This window comes from Haliotis rufescens, unplaced genomic scaffold (genome assembly GCF_023055435.1).
Source record: "Haliotis rufescens isolate VD_foot unplaced genomic scaffold, xgHalRufe1.0.p SCAF_140, whole genome shotgun sequence".
NCBI classification, from domain to species: Eukaryota; Metazoa; Mollusca; class Gastropoda; order Lepetellida; family Haliotidae; genus Haliotis; species Haliotis rufescens.
In genome coordinates, this window is record NW_025963825.1 from 250,238 (window position 1) to 272,578 (window position 22,341).

The 22,341-nt window shown below is 41.2% G+C and overlaps 5 non-coding genes across 5 annotated transcripts; all 5 read left to right on the top strand.

The window, feature by feature from the left end:
* The first annotated feature begins 10,669 nt into the window (after window positions 1–10,669).
* Trnac-gca lies at window positions 10,670–10,741 on the top strand. Its single transcript has one exon. It is a non-coding gene; the product is annotated as a tRNA-Cys (tRNA).
* Window positions 10,742–13,220: 2,479 nt separating this feature from the next.
* On the top strand, window positions 13,221–13,292 carry Trnac-gca. Its single transcript has one exon. It is a non-coding gene; the product is annotated as a tRNA-Cys (tRNA).
* A 2,444-nt stretch (window positions 13,293–15,736) lies between these two features.
* Trnac-gca lies at window positions 15,737–15,808 on the top strand. Its single transcript has one exon. It is a non-coding gene; the product is annotated as a tRNA-Cys (tRNA).
* Window positions 15,809–18,283: 2,475 nt separating this feature from the next.
* On the top strand, window positions 18,284–18,355 carry Trnac-gca. The gene has a single exon. It is a non-coding gene; the product is annotated as a tRNA-Cys (tRNA).
* Window positions 18,356–20,832: 2,477 nt separating this feature from the next.
* On the top strand, window positions 20,833–20,904 carry Trnac-gca. The gene has a single exon. It is a non-coding gene; the product is annotated as a tRNA-Cys (tRNA).
* Window positions 20,905–22,341: the final 1,437 nt, after the last annotated feature.

Here is a 22,341-nt window from a genome sequence, read left to right on the forward strand (position 1 = left end):
ACAGACATCAGGAGAAATCTCATCTCACTGATAGAAATAGGCGACCCTTCCCAGACTGATAAAACCAACCTCTTAAAACAATTCATGAACCCGACAAAAGAATGGTCAAGTCTTGTTGCCAGGACTGTATTCCACATGTTTAAGTTGAGTGAGTGAGTGAGTGAGTTGGGTTTAACGCCGCTTTTAACAGTATTCCAGTTATATCGCGGCGTGTCAGCTTAATGGAGGAAAGCCCGAAGTGATGCAGGTCTCAGGCGTTTACCACTTCAGTGGAACCCACGAGCACGGGTATGGTGCTGACAAACCTAGAAACATAATCGGGGCGAACCGGGATTGAGTTTCTTGCGTGCCCAAGGGACGCAACTCTGCACAGCGAATCGCGGCGCCTTGGACGACTGGGCCACCCGTGCCCCCTGTTTAAGTTGAGGCCATGAGAAAATTCTATTCTAGTCCAACACTAAGTGTACGCTGCCAGCAATATCATGATATACATAAATGTTTATATGATGTAAATGAAATAACATGTAATACCTCTATGTATAATGTACATCATGTATATCTACCTTTCATGTCTATAATTATATACATGTCCATATGTAGATAGTCTGTACCCTGTCCCTACGAGGGTGTTCTGTACAATAAAAATTCTTGATTCTTGATTCTATAGCATTATGGAGCTTGAAAACATTGAAAAACAAAAATTGATATTTTAGTCAATGAAATTAATAGGTGACAGCTGTTTCGGGGCTTGAATACTGGAACGGGTAAAATTTCAAGATCTCGGTTTAAACAGCTGACAGTGCGCATGACGCTGGTGACGTCACGCGATGCAGCTGTTCATATCTGTGCCGCGTCCCTGGTAACGCTACATTATCTAATCCCTCGCAGCAAATCACATGTTTCCCCCATTTCCTTATTAAACTTAATGTAAAGATCAAAGACCACTTCCACACACCTGGGCACAGGGAGAAAGGTGCATAGCGTAAAATATAATTACTAACTTTCAACGTTTATTTTTTAAAAAATCACTGTTCATTTGTAGCACGCGCTTTTTACGTGATATATTATCATGCAAGGGGATTTCATGCTCTCATCCGTGAAAATCTAACTCTGTTATTGGTGCTGACAGACCATGGAAGACTTTAAAGAAACTTGTCGACTAATTTCCCCAATGCACAAAGCGTGAATCTTTAATCTAATCTGACAAAATTATTTTTTATTTTCCTATTAATAAACGTAATGTGGAATGCTGTGTTAATGTAAGAGGCGTAATGAATCGACAATGTTCATTTAGAGGGATTTGTATACTCGCTTCAAGCTCGAACAAGTCGGTTAATAAGGGAATTCAATTGTGATTCATTCGGTTATGTTGTATCAGTGATAACTTAATAAGGGAAATGTTATCAAAATGTGATTTTATGTAACAATTCACGGAATAGAGTAAACAGACCAACATGACAACGACTCTCTTTGTTTTTAACTTTTTAATACTACCCGACGCCATATGACCGCAAAAAAATCCATCAATTCATTCATTCATCCATCCATCCATCCATCCATCCATCCATCCATCCATCCATTCATTCATTCATTCATTCATTCATTCATTCATTCATTCATTCATTCATTCCGTATCAATTATAACAATTCACGGAAATAGACCAACATGACCGCGACTCTATTTGCTTGAAATGTTTTAAAACTACCCGTCGCAATATGACCGTAATAAACATTCATTAATTCATTTATTCTGTATCAGGGATAACTAATAATAATAGTGTAGACAATCGGGTGATTGATATGAACAACATCCCACATCCGAATCAGCTGATTCGCAAACAACCAAGTCACAGAATCGACCGCCCGATGCATTAACTTGCCTCTTCCGACAAGAAATCAAGTGCTGGGCTCCTATTCCAACCCGGGTCCACACGAGAGTTCTTTAGTCGTATGCGAGCATCACAGTGATAGATTTCAAAATAATACACGTTGACAGATGACAAGCAGGATCAAAGGCGATGTTACATAAATTTTAAAAACGTATACACTTTGACACTTTGTATTTAATACAATAAAACAGACCTGATGTCAACCGCAAGGCGAAGCAACAGCTTAACTGTGATAGATCATATGGCGAATGAGTGAGTGAGTGAGTGAGCTCGTGGGTTTGCACATAGGTGAGCGAGTGAGTGAGTGAGCCAGTGGATTGGCACATAGGTGAGTGCGTGAGTGAGTGAGCTAGTTGGTTTGCACATAGGTGAGTGAGTGAGTGAGCTAGTGGATTGGCACATAGGTGAGTGAGTGAGTGAGCCAGTGGATTGGCACATAGGTGAGTGAGTGAGTGAGTGAGCTAGTCGATTGGCACATAGGTGAGTGAGTGAGTGAGCTAGTGGATTGGCACATAGGTGAGTGAGTGAGTAAGTGAGCTAGTAGATTGGCACATAGGTGAGTGAGTGAGTAAGTGAGCTAGTAGATTGGCACATAGGTGAGTGAGTGAGTAAGTGAGCTAGTAGATTGGCACATAGGTGAGTGAGTGAGTGAGCTAGTGGATTGGCACATAGGTGAGTGAGTGAGTGAGCTAGTGGATTGGCACGTAGGTGAGTGAGTGAGTAAGTGAGCTAGTAGATTGGCACATAGGTGAGTGAGTGAGTAAGTGAGCTAGTAGATTGGCACATAGGTGAGTGAGTGAGTGAGCTAGTGGATTGGCACATAGGTGAGTGAGTGAGTGAGCAGATGGAGGTGAGGTGAGTGGGTTGATGGTTGAGTGAGTGAGCTGGCAAAGAGGTTAGTAGATGGGTGGGTGAATGAGTGAGTGAGTTCGCTGAGAGGTGTGTAGGTTGGTGGATGGGTGAGTGAGTGAGTGGGTTGGCAGAAAGGTGAGTGGGTGGGTGAGTGAGTGAGGTGGAAGAGTGGTGAGTAGGTTGGTGGATGGGTGAGTGAGGAGGAAGAGAGGTGAGTGGGTTGGTGGATGGGTGAGTGAGTGAGTGAAGTGGAAGAGAGGTGAGTGGGTTCGTGGATGGGTGAGTGAGGAGCAAGAGAGGTGAGTGGGTTGATGGATGGGTGAGTGAGTGAGTGAGTTGGCAGAAAGGTGGGTGGGTGAGTGGATGAGTGAGTGAGGTGGAAGATAGGTGAGTGGGTTGGTGAATGGGTGAGTGAGTGAGTTGGCAGAAAGGTGTTAGGGTTGGTGGGTGGGTGAGTGAGTGAGTGAGCTGGAAGAGAGGTGAATGGGTGGATAGATGGGTGGGTGAGTGAGGTGAAAGAGAGGTGAGTGGGTTGGTGGATGGGTGAGTGAGTGAGTGAGTGAGTTGGCAGAAAGGTGAGTGGGTGGGTGAGTGGATGAGTGAGTGAGTTGGAAGAGAGGTGCGTTGGTTGGTGAATGGTTGAGTGAGTGAGTGAGCTGGAAGAGAGGTGAATGGGTGGATAGATGGGTGAGTGAGTGAGGTGAAGGAGAGGTGAGTGGGTTGATGGATGGGTAAGTGAGTGAGTTGGCCTAAAGGTGAGCGGGTGGGTGAGTGGATGAGTGAGTGAGTTGGAAGAGAGGTGCGTGGGTTGGTGATTGGTTGAGTGAGTGAGTTGTCTGAAAGCTGAGTGGGTTGGTGGATGGGTGAGTGAGTGAGTGAGTGAGCTGGAAGAGAGGTGAATGGGTGGATAGATGGGTGGGTGAGTGAGGTGAAAGAGAGGTGAGTGGGTTGGTGGATGGGTGAGTGAGTGAGTGAGTGAGTTGGCAGAAAGGTGAGTGGGTTGGTGGATGGGTCCCATCCGTATCTCAACAATCCAACACTTCAAATTTCAATAGCAGATTTATAAAGATCAGGCCAAATATTTCATTAAACCCGACGCTACTCATGACCTCGGCTTCCTTCTCATTTGTATCAAGTTTCGTTCACTTCGACATGACCTAGGGATTAAAGTATAACGTCAGGTTCAAGGGTCGGATCTGTGAATGACCCCCCGGGGTCGAAGGTCCCCACCCAGAGCTGCTCAACGTGGACAAGAGGCATTGTGTTGTCGGTGTCTCCTGGCGGCTGTAGGGGTTGACGGCCCTAGATGTAAGTCTGTTATGTTCATACGGGGCTTATACGGTTACAGCTTGGATGTCAAAACAGATACACGGTAGTTTGGAGATGATTTATGACCCACAAATAAAGGTCAAATCATGTATACCCAAGTATACAGATAAGGTGCATGGGAAGATAACATGAAACAATTGTTCGTTATACACCCAAATATTGCAGGTAATATGTATTTTGCATATTAGATATACATTTTACGTATAATATTCGACCACTTTTTTTTAAGGACTATCTATTTTGGTTGAAGCTGATGGAAAATGGAAAATGGAACTCTCCTGTAATGATTAATAGCTGATAGTCTGGATAATTCCATTCAAATTGGAAATCTAATTTACAATTTGGACGCAGTTTGCTGAGTAAAAGAAACAACACAGATGACGCAATCATGTCCTACGTACCTTAAATGTTTTCAATGACTGTATGATGGAGCAGAGTTTTGCCAGAAGCATCGCAATCAGGGTTTCTTTCTTAAAATGTACACCCCACCCCCCACCCACCCCCCATCCCCACCCCCACCCCCCACACACACCCTTAAAAATGTTACCTAACTTGATAACATGTGTGGTTGTTCAGGAAAACTTAATAATAGTTTACGTAACGTGAATGTGATGTTTTTGGTCGATCCGCCTCACCCGAACACACCCACCCACACTGAATGCCTGAAGGTACAATTTTGCCAATGTGGAACCCCCTTTTTCACCATCCTGTATACCCGCCCCCTGCAATTCAAATATGTAGACTTGCAGCATGTGGGTAGAGCGACATGATAACTATAACGGCATCTTTCGGAATTTTTTATTTAATGTTTTTCGGACAGGTGGATCCTAAAGCAGGTGTTTATATTGTTGACAGAAGCATAAGTCCCGGTTTTACAACCTGGGTATGAGAGTTTTATCGTCCAGCGCATATTAATTAAAATCAATGATGCGTATCCAGCTTCTCATTGACGAACATTCAGTTTCAGCGTCACATTACTATTTTCGAAACTTAGAAGTGAAATATGTTTTATGTTTTATCCACGGCGTTTGACTGAAACTAAAGTTGGTGCACTCAGCAGTATTCAGCTGTATGAGGTGGCCTGTAAATAACGGTCTGGACCAGACAATCCAATGGTTGATGTTATGAGGAACGCTCCGTTATCAAACAAGTGAGGGAGCCTGGCCAACCAATCCAATTAAGTCAACAAGGGTCGTCGTTATCTTTGTGACTCATCATAATTGCTATATCGTTGATATACTGAGACCTGTGAAGATCCGGGGTAGAATAGGTCTTCAGCATCTCATGCTTGTCGTAAAAGGCGGCTATGCTTGTCGTAAGAGGCGACTAACGGGATAGGGTGGTTAGATTTGTTGACTTGATTGATGCATGTCATCGTATACCAATTGCGTAGATCGATACTCATGATGTCAATCATAGGCTTGTCTGGTCCAGACTCGATTATTTACAGACCGCTGTCATATAGCTGCAATACTGCTGAGGGCGGCGTTAACCAACAAACAAGCAAATACACTGAATGCCGCAGTGTTGAAATTCACGTTTTAATAAATCGTCGCCAATGTTTTAAATATTAGCCTTAATAAGTGATAATTTCAATATTGTTTGAATATTGACAACGGTACAATGATGATTAATAAAAACATCAAACTTACCACATAAAACATATGTGAAAGAAACTGGACATAAGGTCATGACCAAAGAACGCTGCTACTCGACAGGTTAATTACAGGTGCACAGATATTTAATATACCTATGACAAGAGCCCGGACTGACAGATTGACAGGTGCTGAGTTACAATCCTTCTCTGCCATTTTGTCGGGTGGGGGTGGAGTGTGGTGACTTGCCGTTATTTCCAATTCACTGACTTACGTTTTAAAGTTCCTGAACCCGAAAATTGCCACTATTGTTGTGCGTTTGTTGACCTTAGAAAGGTCAGCGAGATTGGTCTTTTAGCAGGGCTATGGCAAGGTGTTGGTCATTTCAACGGAATGAATCAGATTTATTTCATGAGAAAATCCAGAAATCCAAATGTCTGTTTTATGAAGGCATAATGGGGGATGGCGGGTGTCATTTTCGTTTTTATGTTTTCGGTCTTTATTATGAATTGTATTTTATAGGACTGGTCTCAAGAAAACGTATGACACTTTTATGTTCCACCTTCGTTGCGAAAACACTTCTTTGAAATACAACTGAGACATGGATTTTTTTCAATGTAAGTTTGGAATACAATTCCTTCCTTCAATTGGGAAAAGAACTCAATGGCCTTTTCTCTGGAAATATTGCTGAGTGCAGCGTTAAACAACGAATAAATAATCATATTATATATTCCGTAACTAGAAACGGGGCAGAGGGGTGGTGTTTGCTTGTAAGGGCGAAGGCCAGGGTTCGATTCAACACATGGGTACAGAGTGTTTTTTTTCATTTTTGGTGTCATGGCATACCTGGAATATTGCTACATGCGGCGTGCAAACATTCCTGCTCACTTATATCTGACTACATAACACGGGGTCAGTTCCATGGTGCTGGTGGTGGCATTGGTAATAGTTGTGGTTTTTTTTTTTTGACGAAACACATACCATTTGGTACTGCTACTACATTGGAATAGTAGTAGTAGAAGTAGTAGCGGTAGTAGTAGTGGTAGTGGTAGTAGAAATAGTAGTAGTAGTTTTTGTTTGTGTGTTGTTTAACGTCGCACTCAACAATATTCCAGCTATATGATGGCGGTCAGTACATAATCAAGTCTGGACCAGACAATCCAGTGATTGACATCATGAGAACATCGATCTACGCAATGGGGAGCGAGCCTGACCACCCTATCCCGTTAGTCGCTTCTTACGACAAGATTAGTCGTCTTTTATGGCAAGCATGTGTTCCTGAAGACCTATTCTACCCAGGGTCTTCACCGGGGTCTCGTGGTAGTGTTAGTAGTGGTAGTGTTAGCAGTGGTAGTAGTAGTCACAATCCATCAATGTATCACCTGAGCGTGTAAGTAAGTTGACTTTAGCGACGTTGTGAAACAAGCATAGTATGTTTCTACCATTATATAACCAATATACACAAGTACATGCCCGTCGTTTTTACGGTACGTTAAAACCCAATTCACAGAACCTTAACTACCCAACAAAAGAAATATTGTGACCGGCTATTAGCATTTTATATATTTTAGTAAATAAATATTTATATTTATATTTAAAGAAGATTAGAAACAACATTCACACTCAGCCTACCTTGCCATCACAAACCTGAAATGCCCCGAAAACTTTAACTCCCCCCCTAAGCCAAACGACGCCACGCATAGATACTGAATTATTAAAGCACGCCCTAAATCTTACAACAACAGTTAACGCCATACAGGCACGCGGGGGAATAGGTCATCGAACCTGTGTTACAGACTATGCATCATTCAAATGAATTATTCATTCGAGCTTAACAATAGCTACAGGGCTGTTTTAGGGACGGCAGTGTGAACAGAAACACAGGTCACGACTGACACTTGGCAGTTGGAGTATCTGGTGTTGTGTTTTGCTGGTAGAATTATTAAGTTTTAATGTTTTACAGACACTGAACAGTATTCTGCATCTTGTTGACTCTTGGTTAGATAAACAGCCCACTGCTGTCAGTTCTTGTTGCCCGGGAATAAAGAATATTGAAGATGTATCTTACCACGTGGTTCTTGGTCCGCTACACTATTTGTTCTTTGTCTTGAAGACCCGTTAAGATGCGGGGTAGAATAGGTCTTCAGCAACCCATGCTTGCTGTAAAAGGCGACTATGCTTGTCGTAAGAGGCGACTAACGAGATGACTTACTCTCAGTTCTCACTTACCAAATGATTTTTTTGGGTTTTTTATGGGGAGAACACACCTGAGCCACCCTTCTCAGTTCTAAAGAAATTCACTGCTCGTGAATATTCAAACTCGTCCCCACTCATTACAGATGTTTATAGACCGATCGTTTGTTTCTTCTATATTTGTTGGTTGTGGTTTGTTGTTTAACGCCGCACTCAGCAATAGTTGACGGCGGTCTGTAAATAATCTGGACCAGACAATCCAGTGACTGACATCATGAGTATCGATCCACACAATTGGGATCGATGACATGAATCAACCAAGTCAGCGAGCCTAACCACCCGATCCCGTTAGTCGCCTCTTACGACAAGCATAATCGTCTTTTACGGCAAGCATGGGTTGCTGAAGACCTATTCTACCCCAGATAAGCTGGTATTATGATAATACTTAATAATGTAATAATTCATTACTCGCCAGTGCTCCAACGTCTGTCTATTCGTGGTGCGATGTGGAAGCCTAGTGGTTAAAGCGTTCGCTTGTCACGCCGAAGACCCGGGTTCGATTCATGACATGGGTACAATGTGTGAAGCCCATTTGTGGTGTCCCCAGTCGTGATATTGCTGGATTATGCTAAAAAGGGGCATAAAACCTCACTCACTCTGTCTATTAGCTGACTCAGTCGTTTCAACGGCTAAGTTTTCTTTAAATCATATTTTATGAAGCTAAAGACAACTCTGAATCTGTTAAAAATATATTAAAAAATAAAAATTAAACTGGTCATGACTTTGCAGTCTGCGTCATCAACGGGGTGAACCTTCAACCCAAAATTAAGATTTCATGATTTATGAACTAAATAACAGAATATTGTGACATTATGACAGCTTCGTTCTGATAAGCACCAGATGGTTGGTGACTGTGTTATCACTGGGTCCTCGGAGGTGGAACGTGGGTGTTGGTGTTATCCTGTTTGGAGTTATCTCTTACACTGGTTCTGTGATGGGTTGTTATGGCTACGTTTTGACACTTAATGACAGGGAGGATATCGAGTGACCCCGAGTTCACAGTTGCTAGTGCTACTGTTATCGGACAACTTTAGTCAACACCAAACAATAAGTTCCTTTCATTCATTCATTCATTCATTCATTCATTCATTCATTCATTCATTCATTCATTCCACAACTTACCATGAATAGTATTTGATATTGGCATTGAACTGACAAATGTTTTAACTTAAAATAAACAAATACATTTTTCCTTGAAGGTTTTTCATCAGACTCTTGTCACCACATATCTAATGAATAACAAATATTATCTCATTTTTCAGTGTGACAAATATCTATGTGTAATGCTCGACCATTCATGTTTCAACCCTTTCAAGACTTCACTCACAGTAAAAGTTCCTCTATAAATGTGTGCATTCCCGATTTATGTATTTGTGATTATCTTTAGTCATTCATTAATATTTTTATGTATGCCTCTAGGTTGGGCTTGCTAATTTTATTTGGTGCGCTTACGACGTACATGTATATATTAATTCAAGAATGTCCAAAGCTTGACTCAGTAATGAACTATTATTCGTCTTCGAAATAATGCCGATGAAACGTTAAATATTTACTCACTTACTCACTCACTCACTCACTCACTCACTCACTCACTCACTCACTCACTCACTCACTGTTCTTCGACTAATGTCCTAGGATGTCTTGGGTGTGTCGTGTAAGGCGTCGGAAAGCGCTGTTTAGTGTTGCATCTAGTCTGCCTCACAGTCCCTAAACCATATTATCTTCCTTCCGTCCAGCCCTTTCAGTAATGCAAAAGTCCGAAAAGAAGCAAGTCTAGATTTTCCTTATGTTCAGGACTCTCTCTGTGACTCCTTTTCATTTAAATGGAGTCATTTGTTTCTATCCATATTATATATTTTCAGAGAGTTGGTCTATGTTAAATCAGTCAATCCTGGGATCCAAACCCACTGGATTGCAAGCACCAGGCGGGTCCGTGTTCGTGTGTTTCACCAAAGTGATAAACTTCTGAGACCTGCATCACTTCAGACTTTCCTGCCACATGTTGACACGCGGGGATTGAACGGTAAGATAAGTTACTGGTATAAGTGAAGTAAACTGAAGTAAAGTCATTCACTCACTCATACACCCGCCGTGATAAAGGAAAAAGCTGCACTTTCGTCGATTGTATCGCAGCGACAATTGTGTCCACATTCATAAACGGATAAGATGAAGTATATCGACTTTCTGATCTTATTTTGCTAACTTAAAGCAAATCTTTCACATTACATTCCGATGATTTGTACATTATTAGAGAATTAGAGAATTAATGGGTGTCAATTTCTTTATTATGAGGAACACAACGTTTCGGAGTATATGTTTACTCCTTCATCAGGTGTAAGCATATCCATCGAAACGTTGTGCTCCTCAGTATAAAGAAGTTGACATCCATAAATTCTCTTACTTATGTGTACGCCTTTCAAAGACTTGATTAAATCAATGTTAGGTATATTTTTTTCATCTCTCTTGTCTGTTCAAAACACATGAAAACGAATGGAAAGACGTGTTGTTTGTTTTTGGGTTTCTTTATTTTCTATATATATTATTTACATGTGTTGTATTGAAATTGAGACTGCGTCAGTGTACGAAAACCCGTGTGTGTTGTGATTCAAGCCTTCTACACTTACATACAAGCTTTGTTCGGTGTGCGTTGAGGCATGGCGCGTCACTATAGTAACAATTATCTCTTGGATCAATACTAAACGAAGCGTCTTGTTAGTTTTACTACAAGTCATTTACATAGATAAGTATGTCGGGGGTATAGCTCAGTGGTAGAGCATTCGACTGCAGATCGAGAGGTCCCCGGTTCGAACCCGGGTGCCCCCTCTTTTTGCAATCAGCTTTAACACTTAAAGGTGAATGAATGTAGTTTTATGTCAAGTCACAGCAGCCTGTACATATTCGCCATTTGGCCAGGCAAACCGGTGACCGAAAGCAACTACAGTAAACTACGGTTATAACGAACACGCTTATAACGAACTGACGGATATAACGAACTTACTTTTTAGGTCCCGACTATTTCCTGTAGTTATGCTGTATATATATGCATATAACGAACTACGGTTATAACGAACTAAAATTAGTAGTCCCTTTAAGTTCGTTATAACCGTACTTTACTGTATATACACACCATCGGGGAACAGTGTCATGCATCACAGGGCCTGTCTGAGAGATCCAGTTGATCGAGCATGGGTGCTGGGGACCAAGTGGGGACCAATTCTGAAACGCGTTGGAATTCCGGGAAAGAATATTTGGTACCAGCACCCGTAAGGTCTTAAGAAGCGACGACATGAATCGGGTTGTCAGATTCGGTGACTTGGTTGAAAGTATGTCATTGTGACCCAAGTACGTGGATCGATACTCACAATATCAATCACTGGGTGGTATGGCCCTGACGCGATTATTCAGAGAAAGCCGTCATCTAGAATATTGCTGAGGGTTTAAAAAACAAAACAAATATAAAAAAAACCATTTCTGACCTGGAATTTCAACATTGTGTGACAATTGATTGTGGATGCCTCGTCGACCTTGTGTATCTATACCCTAGCAGCGTCGACTCATTATTCACCCCTATGGACTCAGCGTGACCCCCCTGGGGACGCCGCGGTAGAATACGTCCCCAGTATACAATGCATTTTTGAAAAGAAAATATTTATACCAGAAAATACTGCATCACTATGTGTCCCTTTGTTTGTTTGTTGTTTAAGGCCGCACTCGGCAATATTCCAGCTATATGACGGCGGTCTGTAAATAATCGAGTCTGGACCAGACAATCCAGTGATTGACATCATGAGCATCGATCTACGCAATTGGTATACGATGACATGCATCAACCAAGTCAGCGAGCCTGACCACCCGATCCCGTTAGTCTCTCACAGTAACTATTCCTCTATAAATATGTGCATGCCCCATTTATGTATTTGTGATTATCTTTAGTCATTCATTATCTGAACTGTGTTTCACTGAAAGTTTTGATATATGTCTCTAGGTTGGGCTTGCTAGTTTTATTTGGTGCGCTTACGACGTACATGTATATATTAATTCAAGAATGTCCAAAGCTTGACTCAGTAATGAACTTTAATTCGTCTTCGAAAAAATGCCGATGAAACGTTAAGTATCTACTTACTCATTCACTGTTCTTCGACTAATGTCCTAGGGTGTCTTGGGTGTGTTGTGTAAGGCGCCGGAAAGAGCTGTTTAGTGTTGCATCTAGTCTGCCTCGCAGTCCCTTAACCATATTATCTTCCTTTCCGTCCAGCCCTTTCAGTAATGCAAAAGTCCGAAAAGAAGCAAGGCTAGATTGTCCTTATGTCCAGGAATCTCTCTAGGGCTCCTTTTCATTTAAATGGAGTCATTTGTTTCTATCCATATTATATATTTTCAGAGAGTTGGTCTATGTTAAGTCAGTCAATCCTGGGATCCAAACCCACTGGATTGCAAGCACCAGGCGGGTCCGTGTTCGTGTGTTTCACCAAAGTGATAAACTTCTGAGACCTGCATCACTTCAGACTTTCCTGCCACATGCTGACACGCCGGGATTGAACGGTAAGATCAGTTACTGGTAAAACTGAAGTAAACTGAAGTAAACTCATTCACTCACTCATACACTCGCCGTGATAAAGGAAAAAGCTGCACTTTCGTCGTTTGAATTGCAGCGACAATTGTGTCCACATTCATAAACGGATAGGAAGAAGTATATAGACTTTCTGATTTTATTTTGCTAACTAAAAGCAAATCTTACATATTACATTCCGATGATTTGTACAAATCATTACACAATATTTCTTTCGAAAAACCTACACTGAAAGCCGACCCTAGTTCCTGTATGACTTATATATAAAAAAATTAAGGAAGAGAATTTATGGGTGTCAATTTCTTTATTATGAGGAACACAACGTTTCGGAGTATATGCTTACTCCTTCATTAGTTGACATCCATAAATTCTCTTACTTATGTGTATCATTTCTAAATGCCTTTCAAAGACTTGATTAACATAATGTTAGGTATATTTTTTCCTCTCTCTTGTCTGTTCAAAACACATGAAAACGAATGGAAAGACGTGTTGTTTGTTTTTTGGTTAGTTTATTTTTTTTTATATATCCTTTACATGTGTTGTATTGAAATTGAGACTGCGTCAGTGTACGAAAACCCGTGTGTGTTGTGATTCAATCCTTCTACACACACATTTTGTTCGGAGTGCGTTGGGGCATGGCGCGTCACTATAGTAACTATTATCTCTAGGATCAATACTAAACGGAGCGTCATGTTAGTTTTACTACAATTCATTTACATAGATAAGTATGTCGGGGGTATAGCTCAGTGGTAGAGCATTCGACTGCAGATCGAGAGGTCCCCGGTTCGAACCCGGGTGCCCCCTTTTTTGCAATCATCTTTAACACTTAAAGGTGAGTGAATGTTGTTTTATGTCAAGTCACAGCAGCCTGTACATATTCGCCATTTGGCCAGGCAAACCGGTGACCGAAAGCAACTACAGTAAACTACGGTTATAACGAACACGCTTATAAAGAACTGACGGATATAACGAACTTCCTTTTTTGGTCCCGACTATTTGCTGTAGTTATGCTGTATATATGTGCATATAACGAACTACGGTTATAACGAACTAAAATTAGTAGTCCCTTTGAGTTCGTTATAACCGTACTTTACTGTATATACACACCATCGAGAAACGATGTCATGCATCACAGAGCCTGTCTAAGAGATCCAGTTAATCGAGCATGGGTGCTAGGGACCAAGTGGGGACCAATTCTGAAACCCGTTGAAATTCCGGGAAAGAATATTTGGTACCAGCACCCGTAAGGTCGTAAGAGGCGACGACATGAATCGGGTTGTCAGATTCGGTGACTTGGTTGAAAGTATGTCATTGTGACCCAAGTACGTGGATCGATACTCACAATATCAATCACTGGGTGGTATGGCCCTGACGCGATTATTCAGAGAAAGCCGTCATCTAGAATATTGCTGAGGGTTTAAAAAACAAAACAAATATTTTAAAAACATTTCTGACCTGGAATTTCAACATTGTGTGACAATTGATTGTGGATGCCTCGTCGACCTTGTGTATCTATACCCTAGCAGCGTCGACTCATTATTCACCCCTATGGACTCAGCGTGACCCCCCTGGGGACGCCGCGGTAGAATACGTCCCCAGTATACAATGCATTTTTGAAAAGAAAATATTTATACCAGAAAATACTGCATCACTATGTGTCCTTTTGTTTGTTTGTTGTTTAACGCCGCACTCGGCAATATTCCAGCTATATGACGGCGGTCTGTAAATAATCGAGTCTGGACCAGACAATCCAGTGATTGACATCATGAGCATCGATCTACGCAATTGGTATACGATGACATGCATCAACCAAGTCAGCGAGCCTGACCACCCGATCCCGTTAGTCTCTCACAGTAACTATTCCTCTATAAATATGTGCATGCCCCATTTATGTATTTGTGATTATCTTTAGTCATTCATTATCTGAACTGTGTTTCACTGAAAGTTTTGATATATGTCTCTAGGTTGGGCTTGCTAGTTTTATTTGGTGCGCTTACGACGTACATGTATATATTAATTCAAGAATGTCCAAAGCTTGACTCAGTAATGAACTTTAATTCGTCTTCGAAATAATGCCGATGAAACGTTACGTATCTACTCACTCATTCACTGTTCTTCGACTTATGTCCTAGGGTGTCTTGGGTGTGTTGTGTAAGGCGCCGGAAAGCGCTGTTTAGTGTTGCATCTAGTCTGCCTCGCAGTCCCTAAACCATATTATCTTCCTTCCGTCCAGCCCTTTCAGTAATGCAAAAGTCCGAAAAGAAGCAAGTCTAGATTTTCCTTATGTTCAGGACTCTCTCTGTGACTCCTTTTCATTTAAATGGAGTCATTTGTTTCTATCCATATTATATATTTTCAGAGAGTTGGTCTATGTTAAATCAGTCAATCCTGGGATCCAAACCCACTGGATTGCAAGCACCAGGCGGGTCCGTGTTCGTGTGTTTCACCAAAGTGATAAACATCTGAGACCTGCATCACTTCAGACTTTCCTGCCACATGTTGACACGCGGGGATTGAACGGTAAGATAAGTTACTGGTATAAGTGAAGTAAACTGAAGTAAAGTCATTCACTCACTCATACACCCGCCGTGATAAAGGAAAAAGCTGCACTTTCGTCGATTGTAGCGCAGCGACAATTGTGTCCACATTCATAAACGGATAAGATGAAGTATATCGACTTTCTGATCTTATTTTGCTAACTTAAAGCAAATCTTTCACATTACATTCCGATGATTTGTACATAATTAGAGAATTAGAGAATTAATGGGTGTCAATTTCTTTATTATGAGGAACACAACGTTTCGGAGTATATGTTTACTCCTTCATCAGGTGTAAGCATATCCATCGAAACGTTGTGCTCCTCAGTATAAAGAAGTTGACATCCATAAATTCTCTTACTTATGTGTACGCCTTTCAAAGACTTGATTAAATCAATGTTAGGTATATTTTTTTCATCTCTCTTGTCTGTTCAAAACACATGAAAACGAATGGAAAGACGTGTTGTTTGTTTTTGGGTTTCTTTATTTTCTATATATATTATTTACATGTGTTGTATTGAAATTGAGACTGCGTCAGTGTACGAAAACCCGTGTGTGTTGTGATTCAAGCCTTCTACACTTACATACAAGCTTTGTTCGGTGTGCGTTGAGGCATGGCGCGTCACTACAGTAACAATTATCTCTTGGATCAATACTAAACGAAGCGTCTTGTTAGTTTTACTACAAGTCATTTACATAGATAAGTATGTCGGGGGTATAGCTCAGTGGTAGAGCATTCGACTGCAGATCGAGAGGTCCCCGGTTCGAACCCGGGTGCCCCCTCTTTTTGCAATCAGCTTTAACACTTAAAGGTGAGTGAATGTTGTTTTATGTCAAGTCACAGCAGCCTGTACATAATCGCTACTTGGCCAGGCAAACCGGTGACCGAAAGCAACTACAGTAAACTACGGTTATAACGAACACGCTTATAACGAACTGACGGATAGAACGAACTTCCTTTTTTGGTCCCGACTATTTGCTGTAGTTATGCTGTATATATGCATATAACGAACTACGGTTATAACGAAACAAAATTAGTAGTCCCTTTGAGTTCGTTATAACCGTACTTTACTGTATATACACACCATCGGGGAACAATGTCATGCATCACAGGGCCTGTCTGAGAGATCCAGTTAATCGAGCATGGGTGCTGGGGACCAAGTGGGGACCAATTCTGAAACCTGTTGGAATTCCGGGAAAGAATATTGGGTACCAGCACCCGTAAGGTCTTAAGAGGCGACGACATGAATCGGGTTGTCAGATTCGGTGACTTGGTTGAAAGTATGTCATTGTGACCCAAGTACGTGGATCGATACTCACAATATCAATCACTGGGTGGTATGGCCCTGACGCGATTATTCAGAGAAAGCCGTCATCTAGAATATTGCTGAGGGTTTAAAAAACAAAACAAATATAAAAAAAACATTTCTGACCTGGAATTTCAACATTGTGTGACAATTGATTGTGGATGCCTCGTCGACCTTGTGTATCTATACCCTAGCAGCGTCGACTCATTATTCACCCCTATGGACTCAGCGTGACCCCCCTGGGGACGCCGCGGTAGAATACGTCCCCAGTATACAATGCATTTTTGAAAAGAAAATATTTATACCAGAAAATACTGCAACACTATGTGTCCTTTTGTTTGTTTGTTGTTTAACGCCGCACTCGGCAATATTCCAGCTATATGACGGCGGTCTGTAAATAATCGAGTCTGGACCAGACAATCCAGTGATTGACATCATGAGCATCGATCTACGCAATTGGTATACGATGACATGCATCAACCAAGTCAGCGAGCCTGACCACCCGATCCCGTTAATCTCTCACAGTAACTATTCCTCTATAAATATGTGCATGCCCCATTTATGTATTTGTGATTATCTTTAGTCATTCATTATCTGAACTGTGTTTCACTGAAAGTTTTGATAAATGTCTCTAGGTTGGGCTTGCTAGTTTTATTTGGTGCGCTTACGACGTACATGTATATATTAATTCAAGAATGTCCAAAGCTTGACTCAGTAATGAACTTTAATTCGTCTTCGAAATAATGCCGATGAAACGTTAAGTATCTACTCACTCATTCACTGTTCTTCGACTAATGTCCTAGGGTGTCTAGGGTGTGTTGTGTAAGGCGCCGGAAAGCGCTGTTTAGTGTTGCATCTAGTCTGCCTCGCAGTCCCTAAACCATATTATCTTCCCTTCCGTCCAGCCCTTTCAGTAATGCAAAAGTCCGAAAAGAAGCAAGGCTGGATTGTCCTTATGTCCAGGAATCTCTCCAGGGCTCCTTTTCATTTAAATGGAGTCATTTGTTTCTATCCATATTATATATTTTCAGAGAGTTGGTCTATGTTAAATCAGTCAATCCTGGGATCCAAACCCACTGGATTGCAAGCACCAGGCGGGTCCGTGTTCGTGTGTTTCACCAAAGTGATAAACTTCTGAGACCTGCATCACTTCAGACTTTCCTGCCACATGCTGACACGCCGGGATTGAACGGTAAGATCAGTTACTGGTAAAACTGAAGTAAACTGAAGTAAACTCATTCACTCACTCATACACTCGCCGTGATAAAGGAAAAAGCTGCACTTTCGTCGTTTGAATTGCAGCGACAATTGTGTCCACATTCATAAACGGATAGGAAGAAGTATATAGACTTTCTGATTTTATTTTGCTAACTAAAAGCAAATCTTACATATTACATTCCGATGATTTGTACAAATCATTACACAATATTTCTTTCGAAAAACCTACACTGAAAGCCGACCCTAGTTCCTGTATGACTTATATATAAAAAAATTAAGGAAGAGAATTTATGGGTGTCAATTTCTTTATTATGAGGAACACAACGTTTCGGAGTATATGCTTACTCCTTCATTAGTTGACATCCATAAATTCTCTTACTTATGTGTATCATTTCTAAATGCCTCTCAAAGACTTGATTAAAATAATGTTAGGTATATTTTTTCCTCTCTCTTGTCTGTTCAAAACACATGAAAACGAATGGAAAGACGTGTTGTTTGTTTTTTGGTTAGTTTATTTTTTTTATATATCCTTTACATGTGTTGTATTGAAATTGAGACTGCGTCAGTGTACGAAAACCCGTGTGTGTTGTGATTCAAGCCTTCTACACACACATTTTGTTCGGAGTGCGTTGGGGCATGGCGCGTCACTATAGTAACTATTATCTCTAGGATCAATACTAAACGGAGCGTCATGTTAGTTTTACTACAATTCATTTACATAGATAAGTATGTCGGGGGTATAGCTCAGTGGTAGAGCATTCGACTGCAGATCGAGAGGTCCCCGGTTCGAACCCGGGTGCCCCCTTTTTTTCAATCATCTTTAACACGTAAAGGTGAGTGAATGTTGTTTTATGTCAAGTCACAGCAGCCTGTACATATTCGCCATTTGGCCAGGCAAACCGGTGACCGAAAGCAACTACATTAAACTACGGTTATAACGAACACGCTTATAACGAACTGACGGATATAACGAACTTACTTTTTTGGTCCCGACTATTTGCTGTAGTTATGCTGTATATATGTGCATATAACGAACTACGGTTATAACGAACTAAAATTAGTAGTCCCTTTGAGTTCGTTATAACCGTACTTTACTGTATATACACACCATCGAGAAACAATGTCATGCATCACAGAGCCTGTCTGAGAGATCCAGTTAATCGAGCATGGGTGCTAGGGACCAAGTGGGGACCAATTCTGAAACCTGTTGGAATTCCGGGAAAGAATATTGGGTACCAGCACCCGTAAGGTCGTAAGAGGCGACGACATGAATCGGGTTGTCAGATTCGGTGACTTGGTTGAAAGTATGTCATTGTGACCCAAGTACGTGGATCGATACTCACAATATCAATCACTGGGTGGTATGGCCCTGACGCGATTATTCAGAGAAAGCCGTCATCTAGAATATTGCTGAGGGTTTAAAAAACAAAACAAATATAAAAAAAAACATTTCTGACCTGGAATTTCAACATTGTGTGACAATTGATTGTGGATGCCTCGTCGACCTTGTGTATCTATATCCTAGCAGCGTCGACTCATTATTCACCCCTATGGACTCAGCGTGACCCCCCTGGGGACGCCGCGGTAGAATACGTCCCCAGTATACAATGCATTTTTGAAAAGAAAATATTTATACCAGAAAATACTGCATCACTATGTGTCCCTTTGTTTGTTTGTTGTTTAAGGCCGCACTCGGCAATATTCCAGCTATATGACGGCGGTCTGTAAATAATCGAGTCTGGACCAGACAATCCAGTGATTGACATCATGAGCATCGATCTACGCAATTGGTATACGATGACATGCATCAACCAAGTCAGCGAGCCTGACCACCCGATCCCGTTAGTCTCTCACAGTAACTATTCCTCTATAAATATGTGCATGCCCCATTTATGTATTTGTGATTATCTTTAGTCATTCATTATCTGAACTGTGTTTCACTGAAAGTTTTGATATATGTCTCTAGGTTGGGCTTGCTAGTTTTATTTGGTGCGCTTACGACGTACATGTATATATTAATTCAAGAATGTCCAAAGCTTGACTCAGTAATGAACTTTAATTCGTCTTCGAAATAATGCCGATGAAACGTTAAGTATCTACTCACTCATTCACTGTTCTTCGACTAATGTCCTAGGGTGTTTAGGGTGTGTTGTGTAAGGCGCCGGAAAGCGCTGTTTAGTGTTGCATCTAGTCTGCCTCGCAGTCCCTAAACCATATTATCTTCCCTTCCGTCCAGCCCTTTCAGTAATGCAAAAGTCCGAAAAGAAGCAAGTCTAGATTGTCCTTATGTCCAGGAATCTCTCTAGGGCTCCTTTTCATTTAAATGGAGTCATTTGTTTCTATCCATATTATATATTTTCAGAGAGTTGGTCTATGTTAAGTCAGTCAATCCTGGGATCCAAACCCACTGGATTGCAAGCACCAGGCGGGTCCGTGTTCGTGTGTTTCACCAAAGTGATAAACTTCTGAGACCTGCATCACTTCAGACTTTCCTGCCACATGCTGACACGCCGGGATTGAACGGTAAGATCAGTTACTGGTAAAACTGAAGTAAACTGAAGTAAACTCATTCACTCACTCATACACTCGCCGTGATAAAGGAAAAAGCTGCACTTTCGTCGTTTGAATTGCAGCGACAATTGTGTCCACATTCATAAACGGAAAGGAAGAAGTATATAGACTTTCTGATTTTATTTTGCTAACTAAAAGCAAATCTTACATATTACATTCCGATGATTTGTACAAATCATTACACAATATTTCTTTTGAAAAACCTACACTGAAAGCCGACCCTAGTTCCTGTATGACTTATATATAAAAAAATTAAGGAAGAGAATTTATGGGTGTCAATTTCTTTATTATGAGGAACACAACGTTTCGGAGTATATGCTTACTCCTTCATTAGTTGACATCCATAAATTCTCTTACTTATGTGTATCATTTCTAAATGCCTCTCAAAGACTTGATTAAAATAATGTTAGGTATATTTTTTCCTCTCTCTTGTCTGTTCAAAACACATGAAAACGAATGGAAAGACGTGTTGTTTGTTTTTTGGTTAGTTTATTTTTTTTATATATCCTTTACATGTGTTGTATTGAAATTGAGACTGCGTCAGTGTACGAAAACCCGTGTGTGTTGTGATTCAAGCCTTCTACACACACATTTTGTTCGGAGTGCGTTGGGGCATGGCGCGTCACTATAGTAACTATTATCTCTAGGATCAATACTAAACGGAGCGTCATGTTAGTTTTACTACAATTCATTTACATAGATAAGTATGTCGGGGGTATAGCTCAGTGGTAGAGCATTCGACTGCAGATCGAGAGGTCCCCGGTTCGAACCCGGGTGCCCCCTTTTTTTCAATCATCTTTAACACGTAAAGGTGAGTGAATGTTGTTTTATGTCAAGTCACAGCAGCCTGTACATATTCGCCATTTGGCCAGGCAAACCGGTGACCGAAAGCAACTACATTAAACTACGGTTATAACGAACACGCTTATAACGAACTGACGGATATAACGAACTTACTTTTTTGGTCCCGACTATTTGCTGTAGTTATGCTGTATATATGTGCATATAACGAACTACGGTTATAACGAACTAAAATTAGTAGTCCCTTTGAGTTCGTTATAACCGTACTTTACTGTATATACACACCATCGAGAAACAATGTCATGCATCACAGAGCCTGTCTGAGAGATCCAGTTAATCGAGCATGGGTGCTAGGGACCAAGTGGGGACCAATTCTGAAACCTGTTGGAATTCCGGGAAAGAATATTGGGTACCAGCACCCGTAAGGTCGTAAGAGGCGACGACATGAATCGGGTTGTCAGATTCGGTGACTTGGTTGAAAGTATGTCATTGTGACCCAAGTACGTGGATCGATACTCACAATATCAATCACTGGGTGGTATGGCCCTGACGCGATTATTCAGAGAAAGCCGTCATCTAGAATATTGCTGAGGGTTTAAAAAACAAAACAAATATAAAAAAAAACATTTCTGACCTGGAATTTCAACATTGTGTGACAATTGATTGTGGATGCCTCGTCGACCTTGTGTATCTATATCCTAGCAGCGTCGACTCATTATTCACCCCTATGGACTCAGCGTGACCCCCCTGGGGACGCCGCGGTAGAATACGTCCCCAGTATACAATGCATTTTTGAAAAGAAAATATTTATACCAGAAAATACTGCATCACTATGTGTCCCTTTGTTTGTTTGTTGTTTAAGGCCGCACTCGGCAATATTCCAGCTATATGACGGCGGTCTGTAAATAATCGAGTCTGGACCAGACAATCCAGTGATTGACATCATGAGCATCGATCTACGCAATTGGTATACGATGACATGCATCAACCAAGTCAGCGAGCCTGACCACCCGATCCCGTTAGTCTCTCACAGTAACTATTCCTCTATAAATATGTGCATGCCCCATTTATGTATTTGTGATTATCTTTAGTCATTCATTATCTGAACTGTGTTTCACTGAAAGTTTTGATATATGTCTCTAGGTTGGGCTTGCTAGTTTTATTTGGTGCGCTTACGACGTACATGTATATATTAATTCAAGAATGTCCAAAGCTTGACTCAGTAATGAACTTTAATTCGTCTTCGAAATAATGCCGATGAAACGTTAAGTATCTACTCACTCATTCACTGTTCTTCGACTAATGTCCTAGGGTGTTTAGGGTGTGTTGTGTAAGGCGCCGGAAAGCGCTGTTTAGTGTTGCATCTAGTCTGCCTCGCAGTCCCTAAACCATATTATCTTCCCTTCCGTCCAGCCCTTT